A 15,484-nucleotide genomic window follows, 5' to 3' on the forward strand; every position below is an offset into this window, starting at 1 on the left:
ATGAGACATAAAACAAGCGAGGTCCTACTGGAAGTGACTCTGCAGCAGCAGCTGCGATGCATAGTTCAACCTCTCTGTAAGCCGCTTTGGATAAAAGCATCTGCTAAATTATTGGCCATTATTGAAACTTGGTATAAGTGGCTTTGATAGGGTTGAATGACGTTTAAAATGATTGATTCGCAGCTACAAACAATCAGGAAAATCCTTGCTAGAGTTTTTTTTTAAATCTCCCTTCTATTTTACTGTTGTTCTCAAGCTGCTTTTTAAAACCGTACCACTATTCACTCCCACAATAGAGTGGGGACTGAGTTAGTAATTTTCCGATGCCCAGATTAGTTACAGTGTCCCTCCCCCTTGAAACAGTATTTTTTCATTAAATTCCTAACTTGGTTTAAAAACGTTATACAGCAAAGAAATAGAACACTGTTTTTTTTGTTGTTTTTTTTTTAAACAGCCCTTTATAAAATACACTTTCCTGTTAAACAAGGCCAGAGGTCTGGAGGTAAAAATGTTTTAAAGAGTGTTTAGAAAGCTTTCAGTTTGAGGTCAGTGATGCTTTACTGTCAGGCTATTTTTAAGAGAAGTGGTTGTCCGTTGTTTCACAAAGGCTTAGTCTGGCACACACCCTTCTCTGCTCTCTTTATTCTCTGTAATCCTTCTGTTGTAATGTCTTTGGGATGTTAATCACAGGACCTGCTTGCAGTGTTACCCTGTGACCGTGCTCCTCTCTGTCTCTGCAGTGTTGAAGGAGCACTTTGAATTTAGTAACTTCTGCCAAAGGAAAGTATGTAATTGCAGCAAATAAGCATCAAATTAGAGCAGTATGCGAATGTGTTAGCACACCTCAAGATTTGTCGTTTATTTCCTTTAATCACCTACCTGCATGAAAACCTCTTTCCAGTCAGTAATCAGTTCCATAAAGACCACAGGCACTCGTGTGACTTTGTGCTTTAATTAGGTATCTTAAACAACTTCTAAAAAGTCTCCTGCATTTTATCATTTGCGGCTCTGTGTTCCTTTTCTCTTACTAGTTTTAAATGAATTGCATGTGCCTATTAAAGTCATCAATTAAATTAGACAATCACTACTTTGCCTGTTTTGACAATGTTTTTTTTTTCAGTTCCAGTTATTTGATTTCATATACACAACAAATCAAAACTACAGAAGCAATGGGGTGTTCTGATACAGAAGCAATGGGGTGTTCTGATACAGAAGCAATGGGGTGTTCTGATACAGAAGCAATGGGGTGTTCTGATACAGAAGCAATGGGGTGCTCTGATACAGAAGCAATGGGGTGTTCTGATACAGAAGCAATGGGGTGTTCTGATACAGAAGCAATGGGGTGTTCTGATACAGAAGCAATGGGGTGTTCTGATACAGAAGCAATGGGGTGTTCTGATACAGAAGCAATGGGGTGTTCTGATACAGAAGCAATGGGGTGTTCTGATACAGAAGCAATGGGGTGCTCTGATACAGAAGCAATGGGGTGCTCTGATACAGAAGCAATGGGGTGTTCTGATACAGAAGCAATGGGGTGTTCTGATACAGAAGCAATGGGGTGTTCTGATACAGAAGCAATGGGGTGTTCTGACAGAAGCAATGGGGTGTTCTGATACAGAAGCAATGGGGTGTTCTGATACAGAAGCAATGGGGTGTTCTGATACAGAAGCAATGGGGTGTTCTGATACAGAAGCAATGGGGTGCTCTGATACAGAAGCAATGGGGTGCTCTGATACAGAAGCAATGGGGTGCTCTGATACAGAAGCAATGGGGTGTTCTGATACAGAAGCAATGGGGTGTTCTGATACAGAAGCAGTTGTCTCTAATGAATTTGCACTCTGCTGCACATTGTCAGATCTTTATTGCATGACATTTGCAATTATTCTGAGTGGCTCTTAAAGTAATTACAGCTGCGAAATAATTCCATAAATCTTACCCCTTTTGCTTTTCCATTAGCTACAGTACATACGTCTGAAATGTGCAGTTTTGAAAGAAACATGTGCACACTTATTTTAATTTTGAAACATGATAATCTGATGCTACTTTGGGTTAAAGGGAGCTCTTAGTTCCGATGCCTTATTCTCAGGTTTGCCCTTGTACTGCCTCAGCACTGTCTTCTGGGTCAAAGCATGTTACTGGCTGAAAGCATGTCAGTCAATAGGATAGCAGCTGATTGGTTAGTGACAGGATGGATAGAAGCTAGTGAAGGGTCAGGAAGGCAACCCAGGAAGTACAAGACAGTCAAAAAGCATGGCTTCCAAACAGAGTTTTCTTAATCTAGTGTAGTACCACTATCATGTTCTGAAATGAAAATCCATGTTTGCAATATGTGTGTCTTTCAAAACTGCACATTTGAGGGATATGTAATAACGCAGTAAATCCCAGACAGGTCTGGTAAAAAGTATGTATAAGTAACAGCACCTATTTGCATAGGAGTTACTCAGTAAATACATTTGTACTTGTACATAATTACAATGTTATTCTGCATAGTTGCAGTGTAATTAATGTGTAAATGTATCTGCATGATATAACCTTATCCCTATCCCTAACCTTAACTCTAAACCTAACCTTAATCTTAACCCAAACATAATCACTTCCTGGAACTGGAAGAAACCGACACAGCTGTCAATTAGTGTGTTCTAACTGGGCAGCTTGAGTTAGGGGCCTGGGCTCGGTCACTTAGAAGCAGACTTGTCACACTGCTAATCCTACTTTTATTGAAGCTTAAAATACATTCGAGAAAGGAGCATAACATGTGCTCACCCACCAACACAGGGAATCTAAGTGTTTATCCAAAAGAGCAGGAATAAGCATCTGTAACAGGGTGATGTTGCATAGGTGTGCCGTCACTTAATAATCATGAGGCACACGCACACAGCATTGAGTTCTGGCACGCCGCACAGGCATGCACATTTAATTACACAAGTGCTGCCACTAGGGTACCAGCAATGGTAGCGCTACCGTCAAATTTAATGAAGAAAAACAACCCTAAAAAAGTGTGCCACACAAGACGAGCGCTAGTCTCGTGAAAGAGACGCCCCTCTCCAGGAACCTTCTTCTCTACGCAAACTCTCTCTATGCTGTTTGGGATCCAGATCTCCTAAACTAACCTACTGCTGTCGTTCCCGAAGTCCGGAGCCTCTCAGCGACTGCGGAGACGGTCCTGGCTGAGTAGAGCCTTCACAGGTACCGTCTTGCAGTCGAGGGGCTCCGTAGAAGTTATCCTGTAGAGCGGACGCTCTCCTCCTCAATGCAAACAGAGCGCCCCTCTGTGCAGAATGGTGGCTCCTGTTCCACGTATCCGTGCAGCCTCCCTTATAAACGTTTACAACATAAACCTGCCTGTAAAGAAAGGTAAGCGCGCAGGGAGTGGTTTATTTTATTTATGTAGGGGAAAGACCATTTATCAAGAACTTCTACCGTATCCTGCATTTATTTATTTAAATATGAGAAATATGTTATAATAATAAAGCGCATGAATATAATTGCCTATTCCGTTCTGAATTGATACCCCAGGTCGGGGAGCAATTCGCTTCCTCTGGGTCATTTATGAGAGAAAGAAATGTTTCATGTGCGACAGGCTCCTGAAACCACCCCACTGCATCCCAGTTTGATAACCCTTGCAAATGAGACAGGGTGCATTGCAGCTGCGACAGTGGAAGGAACTCGCAACGACCGTGGTGTTTCAACATCTTTAAACAGCAGAATGTATACAGACTGCTGCCTGTTATGATTCACAGCGATGGTTCACGAAGCGCAGCCTCCTCTGTGTGTTGTTTTAGGGGAGAGTGATGTATTGAGTTGCTGAGCGAGCCAGTTCCACTATTTTTTCTGGATTATTGTTAACTTTGGTAGTAGATCATCTCTGTGTAAATATGTCTGCTTCGTGTAAGAAACTGAGCAACATGATTTATGTCCACCGGGCCAAGTGGAAGAGATGTCATGTGAGCTGGAGGCCAGCAGCGTGTAAATGGGTTTTTAAAACTTTGCACTGTTGATTTTTCACAGCAGGGTCTTTTTGATGTTACCAGCAGCTAATCTAAAACCCAATATTTACTCTTTTACCCAATATTAATCCAACTGGGAGATTTCTTGAACCACTGTTTTAACGGCACACAAGATAATAGACTTCACTTCAATGCATTTGCATCATGTGGTTATATATTTAAGGGTGAGGATATTGTTCATACAGATCATGACAAACCCCACAACAGAGGACTTTACATGAAGTGTCTCTAATTATTCTGTATTTCCATACTAGTTACTTAGTTCAATGTTATTATGCACAGATACAATGTACTTTGTAACTAAATGCATTGTAACTATGCATAATAACATGTGTAAGCACACATGTATTTACTAAGTAACTACTTTGTTAATACACAGTAATAAGAGACACAATGTAAAGGGTTTCCAGAATTTGAATAATGTATTTGCAGCAGAACCCCCATAACAGATTTACTATGGTGCCCATTGTAGGTTCTCAATTGTTAGTACTGGAGACAAAGAAAGGCCGCTGAACTGGAGGGATTCTAGGTCTTCTTTTTTTTTTTTTACCACCACTTCACCTTTTCTCTTAGGGGTTGAGGGAGCAGTTCAGTCTCCAATTTGGTCTCCATACCTCAAGCCTGCCCTGGACTGGAGGGAGCACCCTTTCTCTTAGGGGGTGAGGGAGCCATTCAGTCTCCATGCCTCAAGCCTGCCCTGGACTGGAGGGAGCACCCTTTCTCTTAGGGGGTGAGGGAGCAGTTCAGTCTCCATGCCTCAAGCCTGCCCTGGACTGGAGGGAGCACCCTTTCTCTTAGGGGGTGAGGGAGCAGTTCAGTCTCCATGCCTCAAGCCTGCCCTGGACTGGAGGGAGCACCCTTTCTCTTAGGGGGTGAGGGAGCCATTCAGTCTCCATGCCTCAAGTCTGCCCTGCTGGAGGGAGCACCCTTTCTCTTAGGGGGTGAAGGTGAGTGAATAATTTGCCTGACAGCTAAATAGAGGCCCCTGAATTAGCTGATCAAATTAAACAGACTTCCAAGAGATAACACTGGTTTTGATGCTACAGTTGGACAGGTTTACTTGGGACATTGTGCAGGGCAAGCATTCTCTGTTGAATACATTATTTGTTCACTTGTGTTTTGCTGTAATTGTACATTTTCACATGATTAGGTGACACGGCCTGGAAAGAGAACAAGAAGTAATGTGTAGTTTGTTTGTTTTTTTAATGCATTTCAGACGTTGCAACAAAAGTTTCAATTTCTTTAACTTTCCGTTTTTGCCCTTTATAAGTCAGTTTCCCTACTTTCGCCTCAGTTGTTTCTAATGTAAGCACTACCTTTAAAACAACGGCAGTCTTCAGTGTGTCATTCAGCATTGTGAAATGTGATCAATATTAAAAGATTATATTGATTAAAGATGGACATGAAATAGTGGGCTTAGAAAGTGAATTCTTCAGTTAGAGCCTGTGGTAATTCTATCAAATGGGAAGCAAGTCCCATAGTAAATATTTCAGTGTTCCTGTTCACAGGTAGAGTTTCCAGTTCCCATCTCGTGATACTTGTCCGTTCCAGCAGTCAGATATTTAGTTTCATCTCCAACTTTCCCCGTTATGTATTCCAATGGCTGTCGTCCATATAGGTGGAAGAAGGAACTGGACTGTGTTGCTCAGCTGCAGACAACCTGAGACAGTCTGAGCATCACCAGTGGTTTATTTGATCCCAAATCCAGCACATTTTTGTCTGACGGGCGAGAATTATACAGTTTATAAATGATGAACTGTAAATAATATGTACATTAAAAAAAAAAAAAAAACACGCTTTCCTGTTTCATGAATTGAACGGCAGCAGGGTTTTGTAACAATATGTTTTAGGATGTGACGTCTATGAGTAATAAAACATTTTTTACAACTCAGAGGCCAAAAAACTAGTGGCCAGCAGTGTCGTCTCTCCTGTTCATCAGATTAATCGCTCTGTCGCTGGTATTAGTCAAGCCTGAAGATTATGTTAAAACACGACGAGGCAAAGGTGGGCTTGCAGCTCCCGACACCAACAATAAGACACGAAACCAACAAGCAGATTGAGAACCTGAAGTATATATGAGAGTGTGATGGGGCAGAAGCCCTGCACTGGTAAATCGTGTGTGTTATGAAATGTGTAAATAAAGATTGTATAACTTGAATTTAAGTTTGGCAGGGATGGGGTTAAAGTCTCATCTCTGTCAAATCCTGGTGCAGAATGTGGCTGCTGCTTAATTGATTAATTGAGGTGAAATTTAGCCCAGCCACATGCTGTAAAAGGAGGACCAAACCCTTTGTTTGGGGAGAGGAGTTTGGGAGAATGTGTGTGTGTGTGTGTGTGTGTGTTTCAGTGAAGGCGTCTGCACGGCATGAAGCAAGGGCTGTTCATTTAAAGTGTTTTTTTTTTTAAACCTTTTATTTTGCCCCAGTGTTTCTTTCATTTTTGTTTTGGAAATAAAAAGTGTGCTTTGTGCTTTAACTGCAGCTTCTGTCTTCTGTTTTGCTTTCCTGCGCTAAGCAGCCTTGGCTGCAATGCAAGGGAGGGTCTGCAGATCAAAGTCAGTACATTGGGTCCACAAACAAAAATGTTATTCCCCTTCCTTAATTATCTTGTTGTTTACAGTCTAACCCCTGAGCACCACTGTGCCACGAGAGAAGGGGTGAGAGACAGGGAGAGAGGGTTAGGCAGGGAGAGACAGGGAGGGACGTAGAGATGGCGCGAGACAACCAGATTAGTTTAAAGAGCCATGTTGAAGACGCCCTAAACATTGAAATATACAAAGGACCCCTCTTGAACTGTATTCAGAGGAAAACATAGCTCATATTCATTCCTACACCAGAATTAATATGAGACATAAAAAGACATAAAACATAAAAACATAATAATAATAATAATAATAATAATAATAAATAATAATAATAATAATAATAATATAATAATAATAATAATTGCAAGGAAACCAGTGCTTACATGCTGTGTGATATAAATCAGACTCATTTCACTGCACAGAATTTTCTCTGCTTTGATTACAAGGTAATTTCATGAGGTACTGGATTTCTGTTTCTCCCGAGAGATTTTTTTTTTTTTTTCTAGCTAATTCAAATTCATATTAATTAAAATATACTCCCCCCCCCCCCCCCCCCCAAGAAAAAAAATACCTTTATCAAATAATATTGAAAATAAACTTACTTGGGCTCTCAGAAAGTGTTTTTAAACTAGAACCCTTTCCTAAATAAGGAGACCTTGTTTGGCGTTATACTCGGTTCTGACGATACCCAAGCTTGCTAGTTGAAGCTGCCTGTGCATTTCATTCATAGATGCATTTATTTAACCAGGGGCCTCATTGCTAAGGGGTTCTGGCCAGGCTGCAGAAAAAGGGCTCGTCACATGACTAAAACACTCTATAGGACGAATGGCAAAGCATTTTCCCAGGGGGTGCCTAGTGTACAGCTTTACACTAGAAAACGGAAGCTACAGATTTTAAGGGGCTAGTCATATCACAACAGAAGCATTTCTTTCAGCTACATAATTTTCTGGTAGACTGAGAAAGTGTTCTGGCTCTGGGTCCCCTTCCCAGCTACTGCCCTGTGTCAGAGAGGGAGGCAGGTTACCTTGTATAGACAGAATAGCTGAACTCCTAATGCACTTGATTTGGGGACTCTGTGTGCTGTATCAATACATGCATAACGTGATAATTAGGCTGATGAAGGACCGAAGCGTCCTGAATTAAATATTATTTATTGAATAATAAAAACATATTTGTATAATTATTAATTTCCAATATAGTTTTTTTTTTTTTTAACATTGTGATCTTTCTGTTTATCAATTGCTTACACACACACACAATGAAAAAACAAACTATGACAAACTATGAAAAAAGATATTAAAATTGTAGTTAACAGAACATACAGAGCTGCTAAACCACATTAATTTGGATAATAAATAATATATAAGACCAGTATAGAAAAATTGTTTATTTCTTATATCGAAATTCTTAGTGTAAATCAGTAAATTAAATCTATATTTATCTTAAAAATAAAATCTTATGAAATGAAAGCTCTTTAGTAATTACTGTTTCAAACTCAGAGGCTGGGACTGGAGAGAGAAAGTTAAGTGAAGGCAGATTCAAGGGTAGAAAGGGCTTTCGTACGAGAATAATTAGAATAATACATTTCTGGAATAGCTTTGCCACGCAGAGTGGTAGCAGTTATGACACTGGAATCATTCAAGAGAAAATGAGAAGGTGCCCTGAGGCTGATGTTGCAAATTTCCTTCAGTAGACTTGTTACAGAAAGACAATGGTTACTGGTGCGACCCGACCTGTGAGGGCGCTAAGTAACAGGAACAGAGTACCCTGGACTGTTTGGCCTCACTGTTTTGCCAATCCAACAAATGAAAATTATGACATTCCAGCTGATTCTCGTTCCCCCCCCCAACCCCCCCCCCCCCCCCCCCCAACACCGGGGGCCTCAATGCCAGAAACTCTGACTGGGCAATCAAAAACTGGGCGTCGTCATAATTGTTATCTTTTATTTAGCATCATGCAATCAAAGATACAACAAAATGATCTCGCAAACATCTACTGGAAGCAATAATAGTAGTACAGTATTTTGTGTTAGATTTCGAAATGTCACATTTTTCAATTTTTGTCAGTTTTTCATTATGTATATGGAAAACGACAAAGCGGTATGTAACTCGATATGCTAATGTAACATTATCCAGCAGGTTTCATTCGACTTTGTGAAGCAAAGTTAGGTCATTCTGTAGAGTCTAAGCAAAGCTTTTGGCTATAGCTGTATATTGGCTGTATATTTTCAAGACAGTTGGTAAAACCTTATCTAAGGTTAGATCTATAATAAACCCTTCTTTCATATCAAACCACATTGTATTTAAAGCTACACAATATGTTTCCATTTTTGCCACATCTATAACTCACATTTTTACTAGAAGTCTTTCTCAATGTCTTCAGTGTTGAATAAGCCTTGTCTTCGAAACGTGTCAAGCATCTTTTATCATTTCTAAATTTAGCACTGTTGCAACATGTTTTGGGCAGGCTGGAGAAAGCATCAGAACTCGTTGTTGAATGTGGGGCAGCCTGCTACACAATTTAAAGGCACTGCTCTTTCAATTTGTGCTGTATTCTCACTGCTATATCATTTGTACACCTGTAGCTGACTGATGGCTTTGGCCAAACTTGTATAATCTTGTCGTGCATGTAAAGCTGATTTCAAATCGAAACTGAATTGGAGTTAATTACAAAAACATTTTTTTTAAAAATACAATATTGTACATTTGGTGTATTTAATCTAAAATACAGAACACTTCACTATTACAGTATTGGATAACACATTGCAATATGTGATTCAGATATTCATGTGTAGTGACACACATATATATATGTGTGTGTGTGTGTGTGTATGCGTTGACCACCCCACTAAGCTGGCACCCATACCCATGCCCACTTACCCACTGCTGACTGGGGAGTGCCAGTGAGCTCAGCATGTCTGCCATCGCACCCAGCATCTGATCCATCCGAACCGAATTCTTCTCTAGCGCTTTCATGCTTCAGAATGCTGTGCAAGAGTAGCAGCTGGTTCAAATCCCTCTTTCTAAATCATGTGCTGTCCCACTTCTGCTTGCATTACACCTTTCAAAAAAAACACGGCTTCCAGGGAACCTATATATATATATATATATATATATATATATATATATAGATCTATCAATCTCTCTCTCTCTCTCTCTCTCTCTCTCTCTCTCTCTCTCTCTCTCTCTATATATATATATATATATATATATATATATATATATATATATATATGAACATATATGAACTGATGCAACCGTCTGCACAGTATAGTGTTAAGTCCAGTAGTAAGTTTTGAAAGCAGTCTAGAATGTTAAGATGACACTCCCCGTGTTCCAAACTCTCTGCTTCTTATTGGCTGGCCTCCTCTCTCCCTCCTTCTCTCTCTCTTAACTATTTTCAAATGGCATATGTTTTCTGTATACAGAAGTCCACCTTCCCCCGCTCCCCTCTCAAGGCAACCCAGTCACTCTTTCAAAGGCAATTCCTTTTAGTTTGGTCTGGGATTCCAGGAATCTGAGCAACAGGTTTCATTTTAACCCCTTCACCTCCTGTCATTTTTCCCATCATTGCCTTCTTGGAACTGTGCAACAACAATAGCATGTCGTCAGTCTTCAAACTGGATAGCGTATCTCCCTCACCATATTAAATATGACCTCGCTTTCTAGACATCAATGATCAAAGGAAATGCTGCTGCTACTTCCTGGTACAAAACCACTTCCTGTGATGTAGCATAGTGTCACACAGGAAGTAAATCGATACCAGGAAGAAACAATGTCAGTGAAAAGAAGCCTTTATATTGGTTTGCCTTGTTTTATTAATATGCTTTAGTATACCTCATTATTCTTTACAATGCTTGCCTATGCTTCACCATGCTTTCACTGTGCTTTATTACACTTTGCAATGCTTTTACTACAGGAAACTTTTATAAGGGTTAGTGCACCATGGTTTGTTTGGTTTTTTATATGATTTACCATACTTTACTGTGAGAAACTTTGTGGCAGGCTGGCGAGTGGAAAGAGGCCCAGAGACAGACTGCAGTTCAGAAAAAATACTAATTTTATTATAAATAACCACAAAATAAACATGCACAAGGGCAAAATAAAAATATTTAGACACAAAAAGAAAGACAACAAAACAAAACTCACAAAAATAAAGGTTTCCAGGCTGTGCAATGCCTTCACTGGATCAAACAACCACAAACAACCACAAACAACCACAAAACAACCACAAACAACCACAAACAACCACCTGCTTCCTCAGCTCCCTCCTCCTCAATGAGAAGCAGAGTTTATGTCAGGTGGCTGGGCGCTGATTGATCGTTAATTAACCTAATTAACCCCAGCCACCTGAACATAATAAACCCAGGCAGGTAGGGGCAACCCCATCCCTGCCAATTTAAAAAGGGCAGAGCTTTGCTCTGCCACAAACTTATATAAGGGACATGCATAAAGATCTTGTGAACATGGTAAAACAGCAAATCGCTTGATCACACTTTGCTGTGCTTTTACAACGGTAAACCTTTATAAGGGTAGCTATGCACCTTAAATATAGCCAATGCAGTGAAGGCACTGCAGAGCTCTAGTGGTGATGGAGCAGTACAGATGTATTGCTGTTTAAGAGGCAGTTTAAGGGAAACCTCTTGCAGTGAATGCACTCTTTGTTTACACTCTGAAATCAGCTCCGCACTCTGCTCTTTCGTTTTGTCGGGTCTGGCTTGGCTCCTCTGTTCTTTTCTACATCTGGGAAAGTTTATCTGTAACTCTATCTGAAGGGTAGAAGCTAAACTCTAGCACAGTGGGGAGGGGGGGTGCGCAGGGGGAGAGAGAGAGAGAGAGAGAGAGAGAGAGAGAGAGAGAGAGAGAGAGAGAGAGAGAGAGGAGAGAGGAGAGAGAGGGAGAGAGAGAGAGAGAGAGAGAGAGAGAGAGAGAGAGAGAGAGAGAGAGAGAGAGAGAGAGAGAGAGAGAGAGAGAGAGAGAGAGAGAGAGAGAGGGCCCACCCCTCCGAGACAGAAGATGAACGGAGAGGGAGGGGAGAGAGAGAGAGAGAGAGAGAGAGAGAGAGAGAGAGAGAGAGAGAGAGAGAGAGAGAGAGAGAGAGAGAGAGAGAGAGGGGAGGGAGGTTGAGAAGGGCACGGAGAGAGAGAGAGAGAGAGAGAGAGAGAGAGAGAGAGAGAGAGAGAGAGAGAGTGTGTGCATGTGTGTCTGTGTGTGTGGGGTGTCTACAGCTGATCGTAGTGTATCACTGCCTGATACACTTGTGGGATTGATTGGGGGAGTGAATGAGGCACGATTGCAGATTGCTGTCACAAACACTAAAACACCTACGGGCTCTTCACAGATGTACCAGTGTAATCCTCTCCAAGCCCACGCTGCAGTAACTTGTCATGTCCTGCAAGCATCCTTGTAGACTGCTCCTAATAATGCGATTTCCCGGGGATCCCCCATCCTCGAGATCATTTTGGACAATGATTAGTCTGACCTAAATTATTAGAACGACACTTCGAGTCAATAAAAAAAAAGACAAACAATAACATTGGTTCATTTAAAATGATATAATTTGCAACTTGAGTCAACCCGTCAATGAATGGAGTTTACATGCAATATTTTTTTTTTTACAATCACCCAAAGAGTTCAATCCACTTTTCTACATTCATCTACGTTTTATTCCGACTCCAGTCTTGTGCTGCACCAATCCAGCCAAGATTGACCTTAAATCCGATCTTCCATATGAGATTTACTTTACAGGTTGGACAATGACTGTCGCGGGTCTGTGTGTTTTAATGTCAATTTGTGGATCTGACCACGAAACTCGCGTGGTCTGTATATGAAGCACCATAGCACAGAAAAAAGCCTGACAATATTTGAGTAATTGCAACGAGACCCATTATTTTATATCATCAATCAATCAATCAATCAATCAATCAATCAATCAATCAATCTTTATTTTATATAGCGCCTTTCATAGTGGAGCACCATCACAAACTGCTTTACAAGATACTTTAAAGATACTTTAAACACAGAGGGGGGTAAGGAGGCTACAAAAAACGAGAACATGTGATTTGCAGGCACGGTCCTGTTTAATATTGCAACGCCTGTCCTTTAGTGACCCAAGCTGGTTCATTTAAATACAAGAAGTAAAAAACACTGTACCCATTCTTATCTGTGTACCTCAGTGTACCTCCCCAAGCTCTGACTGTCACGCTAAGCCGCTAATCCACCAACTCTGTAATCTATACCTAAAAGGAACCTGGCTCTGGGTGGTGTTTTTAGATATTTGTTGGCTGTCCAGTTTGTTTACATGCCCTTACATGTAATTTAATCCTTTCAGTCCTGGCGGGACCTCCTTATCTTAGCGCCATATGTTAACATACGTGTGGGAAATCACATTTGAAGCTCACAAGGTCCTAATCTGAAGTCCTGTAGAAATATATGTAAGAAAAAGTGGTCCTGTTCTCATGTATACTCAATAAAGGAGTTTATTCCTCAGCTCGACAAAGGTAATTCAGGACGGAAAGGGTTGAGCTGCAGCGACAGGCTGCCTTCAGTATTAGGTAGACCCCCTTTCCCAATGAAGTGATTTCCACACTGTGTCCCATAAGCCTGGTATCACAGTCAATACTGTACATTGTGCAGATCAGATTATATTGTGTTAAATCAGGCAGGCACACCCTCTTGACAATCTGCACCACGCATCAAATTCCATGTGCTCCTCTTTGCTCACATCTGATATAAATACAAAGACAACTGATGTTAACAACTATGCCTAGGATGCCCGACTTATAAGATATATAGCAATAAATATTTTAGGAATACTTTGTTATTTTTGGGGGATTTTTTTGATGCATTTTACACAAAAAGGTCATTCTTTGCTCTCTGTTTTGCGGTCCAAGTTTACCATGCTGTCTGTAGTGCACTCTGCCCTATGTTGAACTGTTGGAAAGAACCTTCTGTTCTTCTGTAAGGTGTGGTGGCGCCACCTGCTGGTACACACTATGGAGTGCTATGGAAAACAACGTGAACGCGGCAGACTGAGCAGTCATTCACGTGGACACAAAAGAGGTATGTTTGCATATATTGTTTCCAATAGCTATCTAAAGCTTGTTGTTCAGTTCGACACTGGAATGTAATTCCTTGCTTTCCTTGTTGACAGTCCAGTTTGTTGACACCTCCAAATGTGGTTTCTGCTGTGAGTATAATTTGCAAATTCCATAGTAATAAAAGTAGATGAAGAGGCTGTGTATAACATCCTACTGCTGCAAGTCGGTCTTTGCCAGTTCAGGAAGGTCGATAGATACGGCTATAATCCCACTGTTTGCAAAAACACACGTTTAATCATTTCCTTTTAAATGACTCCTTGGCTTTGGGTTTGTCTGGAGAATTCATAATGTACCCTCATATATATAAAGTGCTGTGCAAATGGATCAGAACACCCCATTGCTTCTGTATCAGAACACCCCATTGCTTCTGTATCAGAACACCCCATTGCTTCTGTATCAGAACACCCCATTGCTTCTGTATCAGAACACCCCATTGCTTCTGTATCAGAACACCCCATTGCTTCTGTATCAGAACACCCCATTGCTTCTGTATCAGAGCACCCCATTGCTTCTGTATCAGAGCACCCCATTGCTTCTGTATCAGAACACCCCATTGCTTCTGTATCAGAGCACCCCATTGCTTCTGTATCAGAACACCCCATTGCTTCTGTATCAGAACACCCCATTGCAGAATCAGAGCACCCCATTGCTTCTGTATCAGAGCACCCCATTGCTTCTGTATCAGAACACCCCATTGCTTATGTATTAGAGCACCCCATTGCTTCTGTAGATTTGATTTGTTGTGCGTGGGAAATCCACTGTAGCTGACAATCTTGGAAAATTGACAAAACAGGCAAATTAGTGATTGTCTAATTTATTGATGACTTTCATAGGCCACACATGCAACATACTTTAGTCAAGGAAAAGTGTGTTTCAAATTTTGTTTTTCAATTTTAATCTCTGAATGTATTTGTCATGTCATAGTTGATGATAATAACAATCTACTATTCCATTATATTTAACCCTTCAGACATCATGGTATTGTCTATTTCTTCATTTATTGTCCTTTATTCTTCTATATTGTAATTATCTAATTGCATTTCGTGGAGGTTCATTCATGTTCTGTTTGTTTTTTGTAAAGTGCTATTGCTAGTGCTAATATTTTGTCTGTGTATTTGTAGAGTAGGTTTGGAGTGGGTTGAGGAGCAGTGTTCTGACCTGACACTTACTGTAGGATTCTCCAGACAAGTCAAAGTGTCTCAAAGCCTGGGAAAGACAGATTTAGAAACCAGAACCAGACCCACTCAGAACGATTGCAAGCAACTAGAAAACCCAGCGTGGCTTTCCATAAACACACTGACCTGTCAAACTGGGTATTTTCTGCAAGGATTAGATTTGCGTTTATCAAGAAGCCTTTAGTAAACAAGGCAGTAATCCTCCATTCATCTGTCTCAGTGAATACCTCAAGGCTTCCCGTCCATTTTAATAAAGGCGTTTCTATTTATTGTCCACCCTCTGTACTGCTATGCACTGAGATTAGCTCTCAGGGACTAATCTTGATCCATGTGACCTCTGGCCACTCCAAATTGGTAAACTCTTCTGACATTCTTAGTTACATCACTGGCATTCTGTGTTCTAAGGTTCTAAAGCAGGGATGATTGGCTAAAGCAGAACATGTGTCAAAGTCATGCTGCATTGTGCCACTAGAAGGCTGCCAAGCGTTTTGTGGATCTCATAACCAAGCCTGGAGGCCTGATTTGAAAGCCCATTTCATTCCCAGGTCAGCAATAAGCACCTTGGTGTTTATTCTGGTCTATAAATTTGCACAGTAAGTCTGTAATCGCCCCGTGCTTT

Source organism: Polyodon spathula, chromosome 53 (assembly GCF_017654505.1).
Source record: "Polyodon spathula isolate WHYD16114869_AA chromosome 53, ASM1765450v1, whole genome shotgun sequence".
Classification (NCBI taxonomy): Eukaryota; Metazoa; Chordata; class Actinopteri; order Acipenseriformes; family Polyodontidae; genus Polyodon; species Polyodon spathula.